Here is a 16727-nt window from a genome sequence, read left to right on the forward strand (position 1 = left end):
AAACGAAACACACACACTGAGAGGACTGACGACTCAGTGTGACTGTGGCAGTTATTCTCTCTCTCTCTCTCTCTCTCTCTCTCTCTCTCTCTCTCTCTCTCTCTCTCTCTCTGTATAGCATGATAAACCATGAAAAGGCTTTTAAGATCTCCCATAGTTAGATAAGCACATTTATTATTCGAAATGTACATAAAATACCTATTGTAATGGCGACAAAACCGTGTTTGGGTTTTTCCTATAACCCCAAGATCCCAAGTTGTCCTTTTGCCACACGGAGAAAGCTGGTGATGGCATTGTTTGACGCGCAGTTTGTGTCCAAAACAGAGTAAGAGTTTGACTGTCCAAGGCCGTCCTTTGGCCGTCATTTATTGTAAATAAAATATAACAAATTAAGGATGCATATATATCAAGTTGCACAGTACACAAACAGACGGTCAATAACTGTATCTGCTTGCCAGCCTTCTCCACGTCATGCACTTCCGTGGCCTATTTAAATGGTGCACCATCAGCACCTGTCGCAGGTGTGCACTCAGCAAAGGTGGGAAAGAAGGAGAAATTAGTGAGTCACTCAAATCATAAAAAACTTAAATGCGGCTCCTACACACGGCCCCTAATTGTTCTCTATAGAACCAATTAATAATAAAGGAGCCATAAGAGGGGCAATTATCGTTGAAGTGAATAAGCACTTAATGCTTTTAGGTATATGTAATGCATAATGTTGTTTTTTTTCAGAAGGTGTGAAAACATATATACATTACATTCCTTTGAAAGGTGATCAGGGACCCTGGTCACTCTTCAGCTTCAAGGATTGGGCACAGTTTGGTAATGGGCCTCTCAAGGACTGAAGTCTGTGTCTGGAGCTTCACTGACCGCACCAGACCCCTTGCATCAGGTTTGGTCTCCAGCACTCTTCCTAATGGCCAGGACCCTCGTGGAGCGGTGGGGTCAACGACCAGGACAATGTCTCCGACGCTCAGATTCTTTTTTACTTCAGTCCGTTTCTGTCTCTCTTGCAGCAGTAGAAGATATTCTTTAATCCACCTGTGCCAGAATAGATCAGCCATGTACTGGACCTGTTTCCAGCAGCGCCTGGCATAGAGGTCGGACTTCAGGATGGTTCCAGGGGGTAGGATTGGCTGGGTTTTCAACAGGAGGATGTGATTTGGAGTCAGTGGCTCAAGGTCATGTGGGTCTGAGGACACTGTGGAGAGAGGACGGTTGTTCAGGATTGCCTCCGCCTTGCAGAGCAGCGTTTGAAGGCCTTCATCATCGATGGACTGCTGTTGGAGAGTGGAGTTCAGCACCTGGCGGACAGATCTTATGAGCCTTTCCCAGACTCCGCCATAGTGTGATGCTGCTGGTGGATTGAAGCTCCATTCGATTCCATCTAGGAGCAGGGCATCTTGGATTTTCTGCTCATTCAGTGACTTCAGGGCCTTCTTGAGCGCCTCCACGTCAGCACCCCTCAGGTTGGTTCCATTGTCGGACCTGATGTGCTTAACTTGGCCCCTCCTGCAGACAAATCTCCTCAAAGCATGGATGCACGAGTCTGTGTCAAGTGAAAAAGCAACTTCAAGATGAACAGCTCGACTAGACATACAGGTAAAAATAACTCTGTACCTTTTGATGGTGGTTCTTCCTCGCTTCACTACAATTGGGCCGAAGTAGTCCAACCCAACATTTGCAAAGGGGGGGAGGTCAGGTAGGATTCTTTCCAGCGGCAAATCCGCCATTTTCTGTTCACCTGCTTTTCCCCTTGCACGCCGACAAACTACACATCTTGAGAGCACCTTCCTTGCTACCGAGTTGCCCTTTACAATCCAGTACTTTTTCCGGAGCTCTGACAGCATGTGGTTTCTGCCATTGTGGCCACATGGATGTGTCTTAAGAGCAGTATGGAAACGTGTGAATCTTTGGGCAAGATGCAGGGGTGTTTTGTTTCCTCGGGCATTGCAGATTTGTGCAGTCGGCCACCTACTCTTAGAATGCCCTCGTCCAGCACAGGATCAAGCCTGCAGATCTTGCTGGCCTTGTGCACTCTAGGCGGGGTCATCTCTAGTGTTGCTATTTCAGCAGGGAATGCTCTTCTTTGCATGTACGTGATGACTGACCCTTCTGCCTCTGCCATGTCTTTTACTGTGAGAAGCTGTCCACCAAGGTGAGACCTGAGATCTTCAATTTTTATCCATGCCCTTTTCCTGTTTGAGCGGGTACTTATTTGACATGATGGCTGCTCCTTTCCCCCTTTCCCAATCAGCATCAAAATCTTTCTCAGCCTGAGGTACCATGCCACTGCTTTAAGTAGTCTCATCCAGTCTGAAAAGAAAGAAATAAGCTGGTCTGTGGGTGTTCCAGTGTTCACTACCGCTGCCAAAACAGTAGTCTTTTTCCTGACCTCTGGATCGTCCTGTGACACTGATCCCAATGCTTCCTCCACCGGCCAACTTTCCTGAGTGTTCCATAAGAATTCAGGGCCATGTATCCATCTCCTTTGCTCCATGAATTTTCCTGCATTCAATCCTCTCGATGAATCATCAGCAGGATTGTCCTTGCTGCGTACATGTCTCCACTGAGACAGGTCTGTATTGTCCCTAATCAGTGAAACCCTATTGGCTACATAGGTCTTGTACCTAGCATGGTCATTTGCAATGTATTTTAGCACTGTTTGGCTATCAGTCCAGAAAAATGAAGGCTTTAGGTCAAGGTGTAACTCTCTTCTCACCATTCGGTCTACCTTCACAAGTAATGCTGCAGCTGCCAGTTCCAGTCGTGGCACTGTGATGTTCTTAAGGGGAAGGACTCTGGACTTTCCAAGGACAAAATTGACATGATCCTGATTGTTCAACTGTCTGATGTAGCTTACCGATCCATAGCCACTCTCACTGGCGTCAGCAAAGTGATGCAGCTCGGCACAGTTTGTCACTCCAGTTTGTCAATCCCTTTGGTTTCAGACAGCGGGGAACACTGAAGCCTTTGATCCTCTCCAGGCTGTTGGTCCATTCCATCCACCTTTCAGACACTGGCTCGGGCAAAGGCATCAACCCATCCGTAGCCTCGCTGGCAGAGCTCCTGTAGCAACTGCTTGGCTGGGAGAATGAGAGGAGCAAGAAAGCCTAGTGGGTCAAAGATGGAACTAACAACAGAGAGTATGCCTCTGCGGGTGTGTGGCTTTTGGCTTAATTTTATGTTAAATTGGAAATTGTCAGAATCCGCACACCACTGCAGTCCTAGTGCTCTTTCAATGGGCAAACTGTCTTTGTCAAGATCCAGTGTTTTAATTTGCTTGGCCCTGTGTTCTTTGGGGATTGATGCCAAAACTGCTCGGCTATTGCTGACCCACTGAGTGAGCTGAAACCCACCTTTGCTGCATAGTGCAGTGAGATGTTTTACCAGCTGGATGGCATCAGATTCCTTGGCCACAGACTTGGCACAGTCATCAACGTAAAAGTTGTGCCGGACTGTTTCAGCTACTTGAGGGGGGAAACAGTGCTCATTGTCAGTAGCAGTTTTTCTTAATGCAAAGCTTGCAATGCTTGGGGAAGACACAGCACCGAAGATGTGTACAAGCATACGGTGTGACTTGGGTGCTTGACTGGTGTCACCTTGTGGCCACCACAGGAATCGCAAGTAATTAACATCAGACTTGGCTACTCTAACCTGATGGAACATTGACTTGATGTCGGACATGATTCCAACAGGCTCTTTGCGAAATCTCAGGATGACTCCAATGAGGGAATTTGTCAGGTCGGGTCCCTGCAGCAGTTCTGTGTTGAGGGATACACCCTGGTAAGAGGTGGCACAATCAAAGACCACTCTAAGCTTTTTCTTTTTAGGGTGGTACACCCCATGGTGTGGCAAGTACCATACTTTTCCTGTTGACAGTCCGAGTTCTTCCTGTGGGACCTCCTCTGCATAACTGCTCTCAAAGATGTCACCAAGAAATGCAACATATTCCTGTTTATATTGCTCGTCCTTGTTCATTTTCCTTTTTAGGCTCTGGAGGCGCTGTTCTGCAATTTGCCGATTGTTTGGCATACAGACCTCCGCCTTTCTGAAGGGCAATTTCAGATTGTAATGTCCATCATTCAGAACTGCCTCGTTTGCCATTTTCAAAAATCCTTTGTCCTCAATGGAAATGTCAGTTTTCACCTCAGATGCAACTTCATTAAAATCCTGATTGTACTGGGAGATCAGAAGCTCTTCCAGCCTTGCCACTGAAATCCTATTCACAGAAACACTCCTTACATTGCCAGTTCCCTTTCTAAGTGGCCCATTTACCACCCACCCCAGTAGTGTTCTGACTGCATAGGGGCCCCCACTTCGGCTATTAACAACCTCCCATGGTTCTATCAGGTTTGGAGCATTAGTTCCAATTAACAGCTCTACCTTGGCACTAATGGAGGGGATTTTGACTTTACTTAAATACCCCCCCCATTGCGCTAAGTCATGCTGCCTGGGGATGTTGCTAGTTGTTACTGGCATCTCCTTTTGAGTGAAAGTGTCAGGAAGAGGTGAGAAGTAATCGCTGTCCAATGCTGACACTTCAATTCCTGAAACAACATGAGTGGGAACAGATTTTTCCTGATTCATTGTGCGTAGAAGAATTTGTGTTTTCCTTCCGTTTAGATTAAGACGCGTCATGAGCTCCTCAGAGCAGAATGTGGCAGAAGACTCTGGGTCCAAGAGAGCATACACCTGCAAGACTTGGCCGCCCTTTGCTGCCTTAACCCTAACTGGGACGATTGAAAGTGCGCACTCTTGGTCTCCGGCCCCTATATGACCACATAACTCTGCTGATGCACTGCCTATAACACCAGAGGGTTTTCCTGCTTCTTTAGCTGTGACGTCCTTAAACTCAATATGCAAAGCGCTTGGGTGAGCCTTCTTGCACACTTTACAAGTAAGTCGCTTTTTGCATTCTTTGCTAATGTGGCCTGCAGATAGACATCCAAAGCATATGCCCTTGGTCTTTAAAAAACTAATCTTGTCCCTATGTATTTTCTTTAAGAAGTCTTTGCACAAGTCCAATGCGTGCTCTGAGCTACAGAAGGGGCAAGAGGGTTCAGGCTTTGTCTCTTTTTGGGCAAGAGCAATGCTAGTGGCATAGCTACTGCCATACGACTTTGAGGGCTGTGACTTAATAGGGGATTTAGCCCTAACTCTACTAGATGACTGATCCTGTAGATTACCAAAAATTTGATCAGCTGCTATACAGGCTTGTTTTTCAATAAAGGAAACAAGATCTAAAATTCTCACCCTACGTCCGTGACGTTCTTGCAGCTCAAATGCCTTGTTAAGCCATTTCTCCCTGAGCTTGAATGGCAACTTGAGGACAATGCTTCTCATGCTGGATATGGTGTCCAGCTCCTGCATGTATTCCATTTCCTCCATGGCGTTGCAGCAGCTCCTGAGAAACATGGCATAATCTTGTAGCATTTTAGAATCATCAGATTTCATTTGAGTCCATGATAAAACCTTTTCCAAATATGCACAAGAGATCTTATATTCGTTTCCAAAGTTATCTTTTAGTAACTGCTTTGCTTTCTGATAGCCTCTATCTGGTGACATGTATTCACAACTCTTGACCATTCGTTGTGCTTGGCCCTTAGTATATTGAATAAGGAACTGTAACCTGTCTGTATTGTTGTCTGTTTTCCTTTCAATGTTCTGTTCAATTGAATGGATGAACGATTTGTATTCCAGAACATGTCCGTCGAAGAGTGGGATGTTTCGTTGGGGTAGGGTAGTTAGAAGTTGTTGTTTCATGAACATCCTTGTCAGTTCACTTTGATTCTCCAAAACGTGGATGATGTGATTCCCCTGATCTGAGCTAGCATGTGGAATAACAGGGGGAATGTCAGAGGAATAGCTATGAGATGAGTGTTGGGCAGAGGGAAAGCTATATGTGGAGGTGTGTGGCTGTTGTGACCTAATATCACTGCTGGCACTGGGATGGAAAGTAGGCCTGTCTGCGCCTAAATGTTGCCTATCTGCACCTGACTTAAGCAGGGGAAATTTAACATGGGTACCCGTCTTACTCCTGACTGCTGGAGCAGTCCCATCATGAGGATGAAGCGAATAGTCTAAACTTTCCTCCAGCTTTGCTTGTGTAGCTGTTGATGCATCAGATGTGACTTGAGCTGCTTCAGCACCTAATACGGGGCCTTTAACAGAATGCACAGGGTTAGATATATTTGTTTCAGCATTTTTTAGATAGTTAATTTGGTAACCCTTCCTTTTACAGTCCCCTAATTACCAGGTATTTACCCGGTACATACATGGTAAATCATAGTGTATTACTGGGTAATTACCACTGGTAATAAGAAGGTAAATACAGAGGTAGTTACCCGGTAAATACATGGTAAATCATAGTGTATTACTGGGTAATTACCACTGGTAATAAGAAGGTAAATACAGATGAATTATCCGGTAAATTGTAGTGTATTACTGCGTAATTACCACTGGTAATAAGAAGGTAAATACAGAGGAATTACAGCTGATGTACCAAGTAAAACCTCCACTATCACCCATCAACTCAACTAAGTAGCGTGTAGTTGCAACTGTTTTAAGTTGGTAATAACTCCGATATTGTGTACTTCCTAGGAAATTAGGCAACCAATTCTTAGAAACACCTATTATCCAAGGTTTATGTTGGTAACAGCCCAAATTTAATGATGTACTATCTAGAAATTAGCATAGTACTTTCCAATAAAATAATTTTTCTTAGTTATTATTCATAGCTACATCCATTTAGATAGGGTTTATTCGATTTACCACTATGGAATTACTTACCTGGTAACAACCTCTGCAGGAACAGTTTTCCTCTAGTGTCATGGTACATCTTCTTAAATACTTGGTACGAAGCCGTTTGTTTCCATGGTATTACCAGGTTCTTACCATATAATTTATAATAGATACATTCCATTATCCATGCAGTCAACACAAACATGTACCATGTACGTTCTGCGACGTTACCAAGTAAAACACGACAATTTACCCAGTAAGTAAGCTGAAACTGTACTGTAAAAGGAAGCCTTGTTTGTTTCCATGGTATTACCAGGTTCTTACCATATAATTTATAAAAGATACATTCCATTGTCCATGCAGTCAACACAAACTTGTACCATGTATGTTCTGCGACGTTACCAAGTAAAACACGACAATTTACCCAGTAATTAAGCTGAAACTGTACTGTAAAAGGAAGCCTTGATTGTTTCCATGATATTACCAGGTTCTTACCATATAATTTGTAATACATTCCCTTTTCCATGCAGTCAACACAAACTTGTACCATGTACGTTCTGCGACGTTACCAAGTAAAACACACCAATTTACCCAGTAAGTAAGCTGAAACTGTATTTCCTGAAACAATTCCATGGTAACGTCTCTGCCACCAGTCGATGAGTGTAATTTGCTGACGGTCCCTAAAACAGGTAGCAGCCAGAACGTAAATGACGTTGTTGCACAGACATCGATGGCGCCAACATGTGTTTGTGATTTTTCGCGATACGGCGTCCTAAACCGTCCTCAACATACTAAGCCCGTAATGTATTGCACTTATGTTGATGAATCCGATTGGGTGGGAAACCGAATATCTGGCGAATATCAAACCGGAGGCTAACTTGCACCTGTTGAGGTGGCATGCTCCGGTAGAGCTGCTCTTTAGCATCGCGCTAACCGGGGCTAACAGAGCCTGTCTCTTCCCGTCCTATTAACTGTACTTATGGGAGAGAGCCCGATTAAATCCGGATATTTCAATAAATTGGGTGTTATAGGTTTTAAACTACATGTCAGAGTTATTTGAATGACAGAAGCTCCGCTAGCTCGATGCTAAAGGGCTAACCAGAGCTAACAGCCTGTCCCCTCCCATCCTATTAACTGTATTTATGGCTATGCCTTTTTCTCTTTTCAATATGACCAAACACAATGGCCAGAGGACCAGCATCCTTTTTTAACTGATGAACAAAATAATCTTTGAGTTCTACATGTTCTAGAAATGTTCATTAATTGACAGTCCTAATGTTTATTTTCTTGTCTTCTGATTCTTTATTACAGTATGGAAGGGGAGATTTGGAGGTACCTGGTCAGGTCTTGGTCAGCCTTCAAATCCCAGATGTGGAGGCTGCAGGGATACCTCACAGAGAAGACACTAATGAGCCATCTCTCATTCATCGAGTGGACTCATTGGTTTGCGAATGACCACAAAGATGCTCCCATAGGCAGATTGCTGCATGGCATTCACCACTTATTCAAATTGTAGAGGTTGAAGCAGTCTTCCTTGTGGTCACTTGCCATAACACTGTCATGTGTTTTATGAAAACACCATCAGTAACATTTAAATTGAGTTGATGTGGACGGCTCTTTTTTTTGTCCGATTTCTTCAGTGTTCAGTGCCTGTTTGTGAGATATGCATTGTTTGAAAGATAAGCCTTTGATTTTGTTTAATTTTAATATGCCTTTCATCAACAGTGGTTTGGGGTTTTATGACAACAATTAAAGTGCTTAACTACTGGTGAACGATGTTGCAGAACATATATGGTTTGTGTTGATTGCATGGAAAAGGGAATAACCAGTTACAACTTATATGGTAAGAGCCTGGTAATACCATGGAAACAAACAAGGCTTCCTTTTACAGTACAGTTTCAGCTTAATTACTGGGTAAATTGTCGTGTTTTACATGGTAACGTCGCAGAACGTACATGGTAAAAGTTTGTGTTGAATGCATGGAAAAGGGAATAATGTATTACAAATTAAATGGTAAGAACCTGGTAATACCATGGAAACAAACGAGGCTTCCTTTTACAGTACAGTTTCAGCTTAATTACTGGGTAAATTGTCGTGTTTTAATTGGTAACGTCGCAGAACGTACATGGTACAAGTTTGCGTTGACTGCATGGAAAAGGGAATAATGTATTACAAATTATATGGTAAGAACCTGGTAATACCATGGAAATAAACGAGGCTTCCTTTTGCAGTACAGTTTCAGCTTAATTACTGGGTAAATTGGTGTGTTGTACTTGGTAACGTCGCAGAACGTACATGGTACAAGTTTGTGTTGACTGCATGGATAATGGAATGTATCTATCATAAATTATATGGTAAGAACCTGGTAATACCATGGAAACAAACGGCTTTGTACCCAGTATTTAAGAAGATGTACCATAACACTAGAGGAAAACTGTTCCTGCAGAGGTTGTTACCAGATAAGTAATTCCATAGTGGTAAATCGAATAAACCCTTTCTAAATGGGTGTAGCTACGAATAATAACTAAGAAAAAGTATTTTATTGGAAAGCACTATGCTAATTTCTAGATAGTACATCATTAAACTTGGGCTGTTAACAACATAAACCTTGGATAATAGGTGTTTATAAGAATTGGTTGCCTAATTTCCTAGGAAGTACACAATATCGGAGTTATTACCAACCTAAAACAGTTACAACTACACGCTACTTAGTTGAGTTGATGGGTAATAGTGGAGGTTTTACTTAGTACTTCAGCTGTAATTCCTCTGTATTTACCTTCTTATTACCAGTGGTAATTACACAGTAATACACTATAATTTACCGGATAATTCCTCTGTATTTACCTTCTTATTACCAGTGGTAATTACCCAGTAATACACTATGATTTATCATGTATTTGCTGAGTAATTACCTCTGTATTTACCTTCTTATTACCAGTGGTAATTACCCAGTAATACACTATGATTTACCATGTATGTACCGGGTAAATACCTAGTAATTAGGGGACTGTAAAAGGAAGGGTTACCGTTAATTTTTACTGTAGCAGCTTCAATTTCTGCATCCAATTCCAATGTTTCTCTCTTTTTCCTTAACATTTGTTCCTGTTCTTCTATTGCATGCTTCTCCTTTAATCTTGCAGCTTTTGCCACTAAAGCTAATCGTTCTGCCTCTGCGCCGATGCGCAATGACGAAGACAATGTAGATCTATTGGACCTATTGGAAACTGAAACTGATTGCGCATCGGTGTTATCGACGTCTGCAACATTAACAGATTCAGCTGGGTCCTCCTCCTCCTGCATGACGTCAGAAGAGGCAACCCCACCTTCGCTAGGGGCACCGGCGTCGTCTGCCTGCGAAATCCAGTTATTCACATGCCTCACGAAAGCCATGATCTGCATTTTTCGCGGCTTATACCATGCCTCGTCATCCTCCTTGCGTGCTTCCTCATCCAAAAACTGTGCGTAATTCGAATGCAAGGTTTGGAATGAGTCAAGCATTTCTTCAAACTTGGTTACGTTTCCTCTCAATTCCTCAAGATACTCATTCCCTACAATCAAATTGTTCATAATGTTCATCCTTCGTGTAAGGTGAGACATTTTACCGGACCTAACTGCGCGTAAACGCGCTGCCTGCTCGCCGATTCCTTCCACCGGTGACATTTCGTAGGCTTCGTCCGAACTGTCCATTGTGCTTAAAATAAACTTCCAAAAATAACGAAAGGTATTTATCCTCTTTCAGATGATTCGAAATATCTCCAAAAAAGATTCTAAACATTTCATGTCTTTTCCAAAAACTAAATATCTCAGTTGATTAACGAAAAAATCATAAACAAAACATGTTTCTAAATTAGTCCATTATTACATGTTAACGAAAAATCCATTAACGTAATGGTATCTTCACTCACAAACCTCTGTGAAGCGTTCCTTTGTTCTACTTGTTCCACGCGTTTGGCCGACGTTCCTTTGTCTCCAGATCGCATGAATCCAAATATCATTGGGAAAAAATCAAAAAATCGAAGCATAGTTATTGACTATTGTAATGGCGAAAAAAACGTGGTTGGGTTTTTCCTATAACCCCAAGATCCTAAGTTGTCCTTTTGCCACACGGAGAAAGCTGGTGATGGCATTGTTTGACGCGCAGTTTGTGTCCAAAAAAGAGTAAGAGTTTGACTGTCCAAGGCCGTCCTTTGGCCGTCATTTATTGTAAATAAAATATAACAAATTAAGGATGCATATATATCAAGTTGCACAGTTCACAAACAGACGGTCAATAACTGTATCTGCTTGCCAGCCTTCTCCACGTCATGCACTTCCGTGGCCTATTTAAATGGTGCACCATCAGCACCTGTCGCAGGTGTGCACTCAGCAAAGGTGGGAAAGAGGGAGAAATTAGTGAGTCACTGTAACGGGTTCCAACGAGTCAGGACACAGTTCTTAGGAGAAATGGAGCGAACTCCTGTTTTTTTCCCCTTCAGTCAAACAAACATAACGCACAAAAGGACAAAAGGACAACGTTGAATGTTCCTTCCGTCCGTCACTCGGTGATACGACGCTCTCTCTAGCTCGCAGAGAGCGTCTTCCTTCTCTCTCTCTCAAGCCCTGACTGAAAGACAAGCAGGCACATAAATACACACTTCCTGATTGGGTCAGATTGCAGACACCTGTCCGCAATCAGACCCCATCACCCCAGCAGACCCGGTGCTCCATGCTCCCCCTGCAGGCCAGACGCCGCCCCACCTCCACATACCCCCACCGCCCGACACAGGCCGGGGACCCATCCGGCCGTAAACCTACTCCCCCCCCCCGGGACGGGAGGGGTCTGCCACGACCATCTGCGCCCCCGGCCTGTGGGCCACCCGGAAATTGAACGGCTGCAGCGCGAGGTACCACCGGGTGATCCTCGCGTTGGCATCCTTCATCCGGTGGAGCCACTGGAGGGGGGCGTGGTCGGAGTAGAGGGTGAACTGGCGACCCAGCAGGTAGTAGCGAAGGGCACCGACCGCCCACCGGATGGCGAGACACTCCTTCTCTACCGTGCTGTACCGACCCTCGCGGTCCGACAGCTTGCGGCTCAGAAGTTCGGCACGAACTGCCGATAGTAACCCGCCAGCCCCAGGAACCGCCTCACCTCCTTCTTGGTCCTGGGTCGAGGGGCGGCGGCAACCGCCGCGGTCTTACCGACCTGCGGCCGGACCTTCCCCCGCCCCAGGTGGAACCCCAGATACTGAATCTCCCTCCGCCCGATCACACACTTCTTCGGGTTGGCCGTGAGCCCCGCCCGTCTCAGCGACTGAAGGACGGCCGCCACCTGCTGCACATGCTGCCCCCACTCGTCACCATAGATGACGATGTCATCTATGTAGGCGGCAGCATATGCAGCATGAGGCCGTAACACACGGTCCATCAGTCGCTGAAATGTGGCCGGGGCCCCGAACAACCCGAACGGAAGCACCTTGAACTGGTAAAGACCGAGCGGAGTGGAGAACGCAGTTTTTTCTCGGGCTGCTGGAGACAACGGAATCTGCCAGTTGCCCTTCGTGCAGTCCAGGGTCATATAATATTTGGCCATGCCAAGCCGGTCCACTAGCTCGTCGATCCGAGGCATTGGGTAGGCATCGAACTTTGACACCGCATTCACCCTACGGTAGTCGACACAGAACCGGACAGACCCGTCCGGCTTCCCCACCAGCACGACGGGACTGCACCAGTCACTGTGGGACTCCTCGACGACGCCCAACTCTAACATTGCTGCCAATTCACGCCGTACCACGTCTTGCTTGTGGACGGGCAGCCTGTAGGGACGTGTCCGCACCGTTAACCCGGGTTGCGTCTCGATGTTGTGAGTTATTAACGGGGTGCGACCAGGCAGGGGCGAAAAGACGTCGGCGAACTGGAGCTGCAGACTGCCCACATCCGCCGCCTGACTCCCCGACAGATCCTCTCCTCGGCCGACCGGAAGGACAGGCCCCGGAGTAGGGACTTCCGGTCCGAACTCCTCTCCCTCCGGTAGTGTCGTGGCGAACGCGACCGGGACCACATCAATCCACCTTTTGAGCAGATTGATGTGGTAGATCTGTCGGGAGTCGCCCCGGTCGGGCCGCACTACCTCGTAATCCACGTCCCCGACTCGCCGTGTGACCACAAAGGGACCTTGCCACTTCGCAAGTAATTTGGTGCTAGAGGTGGGCAGCAGAACGAGGACCTTATCCCCCGGTGTAAGATCGCGTAATCTAGTCCCTCTGTCGTACAGGCGTTTCTGATTCTCCTGGGCTTGGTGCAAATGCTCACGTGACATTACCCCGAGTGAGTGGAGCTTTGCACGCAAGTCCATGACGTACTGGATTTCGTTTTTACTGTCCCAGGACCCCTCCTCCCAGGTTTCTTTAATGAGGTCCAGGACGCCCCTGGGCCTGCGCCCATAGAGCAACTCGAATGGGGAAAACCCTGTGGAAGCCTGAGGAACTTCCCGCACCGCAAACAACAGAGGGTCTAGCCATTGATGCCAATTTCGAGCATCCTCCAGTACAAACTTCCGGATCATGGACTTTAACGTCCGGTTAAACCTCTCACACAAGCCGTCAGTGGCTGGGTGATAGACGCTCGTGCGGATGGCCTTGACCTTCAACAACCCGTAAAGTTCCTTCATCGTGCGTGACATGAAATTGGTGCCCTGGTCAGTGAGAATCTCTTTTGGGATTCCCACCCGCGATATGACATGAAACAACGCCTGCGCAACACTCTTCGCAGAGATATTGCGCAACGGAATTGCTTCTGGGTATCGGGTTGCGTAGTCGATCAGGACTAACACAAATCGATACCCTTGTGCGGAACGTTCTAATGGCCCGATCCACCAGGGGAAGGGGCCGCAAGGGAGCCCTGGGAATGGCGGGGGGATTCACCAACTGGCACTCGGGGCAGGAGGCGCACCACCTACGCACTTCCGCCCGAATCCCCGGCCAATAGAATCGAGCCATTATCCGGTTTAGTGTCTTCTCGTACCCCAAATGGCCCGCCATTGGGTTGTAATGCGCCGCCTGGAAAATCATTTCCCGGCGGCTCCTGGGTACCAGCAACTGGGTAAAAATCTCCTCACTCTCGGTGTCACGACCCACCCGATAAAGCCTATCCCTAACGACCACAAAGTGTGGGTAAGTCAGCACTGCGTCTGGCTGTACCCTCGAACCATCAATAGCAATCACTTGGTCGAAGGCTGAGCGTAAAGTAGCGTCACGAGACTGCTCGAGGGGGAAATCGTCCACCGGTGGGAAGCTCGGCGCTCGGACCTCGGGTTGAGAACCTCCCGCCTCCTCCCCCGACCCCTGATCAGCGTCGGACGCCCTTGCATCGGCGCAGAACACAGCGCATGACCTACATGTCCCTATCTGTCGTGTCTGCACCCCCGTAGTCTCGCTAACCGCCCCTGGAAACCCAGCCCAATCTAACCCTAGAATCAGGGGGTGCGTGAGGCTCGGACTAACCGCCGCCTTGACTCTATGCGTTTTCCCCCCATAAGGAATTTCGATAGGGACCAAGGGATATGTGTGAACATCCCCGTGTATACATCTCACCGAAACACTCGATGCCTCTATCAATGCCTCGGATCGCACCAGGCGCTGATGGATCATGGTCTGCATACACCCCGAATCCAACAGCGCCTGGTACGTACCCCGCTGTATCCTCACCGGGATACGGTACGCCTCGCCGGGACCGTGGGGAAGAACCGGGGCACCGGTGACGCGGACGACCTGGCCCACCTCCATCAACGGACAGTCCCGCCGAAGGTGGCCCGGCCGTCCACACCGCCAGCACGCCTCCCCTGCCGTCTGAGTGCCCGTCTGCGGGATGGGGTGGGAAGGTGCACTATGTGCCTGCTCGTGACTGGGACCCCCCCCCCATCTCGCCCTCGGTCCCGGGGTGGGCCTGTCCCGCTGCAGGGTTGCTGGACCGGTCCGCAGGCTTGGGATCGGTCGTCGGTCTGACAGAGGGGGAGCCAGGTGGCCCTCCGCGATGTTGACGGCCGCCGAGAGGCTCCCGGGCTGGTGGTACCGGACCCAGGTAGATGTTCTGGTTGGAAGCCCCTCGACGAACCTCTCCAGGGCCACCTGCTCCACTATGTCCTCCGGTGTGTTTTGTTCCGGTTCCAGCCACCTCCTCGCCTGGTCCCGCAGCTGCTGGGCGTAGGTGAAGGCCCGGTCGCCGTCGGTGAAGGCCAGGGCCCGGAACCGCCGGCGATGTTCCTCCGGTTTTAGGCCCAACCGGTCCCGGATAGCCCTGGCGACGATGTTGAAGTCGTTCTGGGCCGCCGCTGGTAGGCTGTGGGCCGCGAGCTGGGCCTCTCCCGTCAGCAGAGGCAGGAGACGGTGGGCCCACTCCTGCGGCGGCCACTCTGAGACCTCGGCCACCCCCCGGAAGGTCTCCAGAAAGGCCTCTGGGTCGTCAGCCTCCCCCATTTTGGGGATATATATTTGTTGGCCCGGTCGGGCTACCCCGCCGCGTTTTCCAGAGCCGAGTAGCTCCCGCATGGCCCCCCGGTCGGCGGCCAAGGAGCGAGCCAGCTCCACCAGGACCTCGTTCTGGGCCTGCTGTAGCTGGGTCTGTAGCTCTGCTGTCTGCGCCAGGTGTCCGAGGACATTGACCAATGGCGATTGTTCCATTCTTGACTCGCCCCACATTGGGCTCCACTGTAACGGGTTCCAACGAGTCAGGACACAGTTCTTAGGAGAAATGGAGCGAACTCCTGTTTATTTCCCCTTCAGTCAAACAAACATAACGCACAAAAGGACAAAAGGACAACGTTGAATGTTCCTTCCGTCCGTCACTCGGTGATACGACGCTCTCTCTAGCTCGCAGGGCCACCTCCACAGTCACTCAAATCATAAAAAACTTAAATGCGGCTCCTACACCTATTGATGGTCAATCTTTATATATTTTCAGACTTCATCAGTTTAAGTCTTAAGGGCTCTTATATCATCATTTTTGTCATAATCCTGATTTGCGACCTGATTTAAAGCAGATTTTATATTTTATTCATAATAACCAAGATGTCTATGGGATAATGTTGCATGTTGTAAATTACTTTAAACTGAATCTTGATTTTTTGTATTCTGTTGGGAACCAAGCGGCCGCAGAACATGTTCAGTTATTAAAGATATGTGCTCACCTGTTGTGAGCTGTTGTGATTTGTAAAGTCTGCTGCTTCTATTGTTTTAGTCCTCGTGTTTATTGTGTACATGTTTATTGTGAAACATGAAACAAGCCTCTAGAGAGAGAGGTCATGTTTCCCGAAGCTCCGCTAGGCTTTCGAAAAAACTACTTAATTCATCGTTCAGATCTACTTTATCTTATTTTATTTCATGATCATAATACCTAACAATATATTGTTTGTTTCGTCGTCCTCCATCGCTCGATTCAACAATACATTTTGGCACTTTTCATGACTCCCGGATCAGACCGCAGAAAAAGCCTTGGACTTTCCTATCGCCAACATGCCTCTGTACTCGGATATCTCAGGCACGGAGACTGAGAAATGCACAGACTGCACCAAACTGCAACAGACAGTGGCTTTATTTGAAACGAGACTAGCGGCATTAGAAAAATGCAAAGGACTCCTCCAGGATACAGTGCCGATGGGTGAGTTTGCTGAGCTCACTCGGATACAGCATGATGATCAAAGCTACATTGTATCCTTCCCGAAGCTGGACAAGAGAGAGACAGTTCCAGCTGCGTCTCACTGGCACAGAGTCGGCGCTAAGCCAAAACAACATACCAAAGTGAATCAACAAGTTCACTCAACGCCACTGAAATTAACCCTGCCACTGAAGAACCGGTTCCTGCCACTTCAAGAGTCCACCAACGCGCCTGCCACCGATGCACCCCTGAGCCCCGAGATGCGTCCGGACGGACAGTGCGGACAGAGACGGAACAACCAGTCGCCATGGAGGCGAGCTGCGCATGCCTCGGCCACCAGTGCACCCCTGACCCCT

At 47.6% G+C, this 16727-nt stretch overlaps 1 long non-coding RNA gene across 1 annotated transcript; it reads right to left on the reverse strand.

Annotated features, from left to right (window-relative positions):
• Window positions 1-57: 57 nt before the first annotated feature.
• Window positions 58-15972, reverse strand: LOC132461089 (uncharacterized). The gene is made up of 2 exons (XR_009526515.1): window positions 15648-15972; window positions 58-198 (listed from the first exon to the last, which is right to left on the reverse strand). It is a non-coding gene; the product is annotated as an uncharacterized LOC132461089 (long non-coding RNA).
• Between the last annotated feature and the right edge of the window lie 755 nt (window positions 15973-16727).

Source organism: Gadus macrocephalus, chromosome 7 (assembly GCF_031168955.1).
Source record: "Gadus macrocephalus chromosome 7, ASM3116895v1".
Classification (NCBI taxonomy): Eukaryota; Metazoa; Chordata; class Actinopteri; order Gadiformes; family Gadidae; genus Gadus; species Gadus macrocephalus.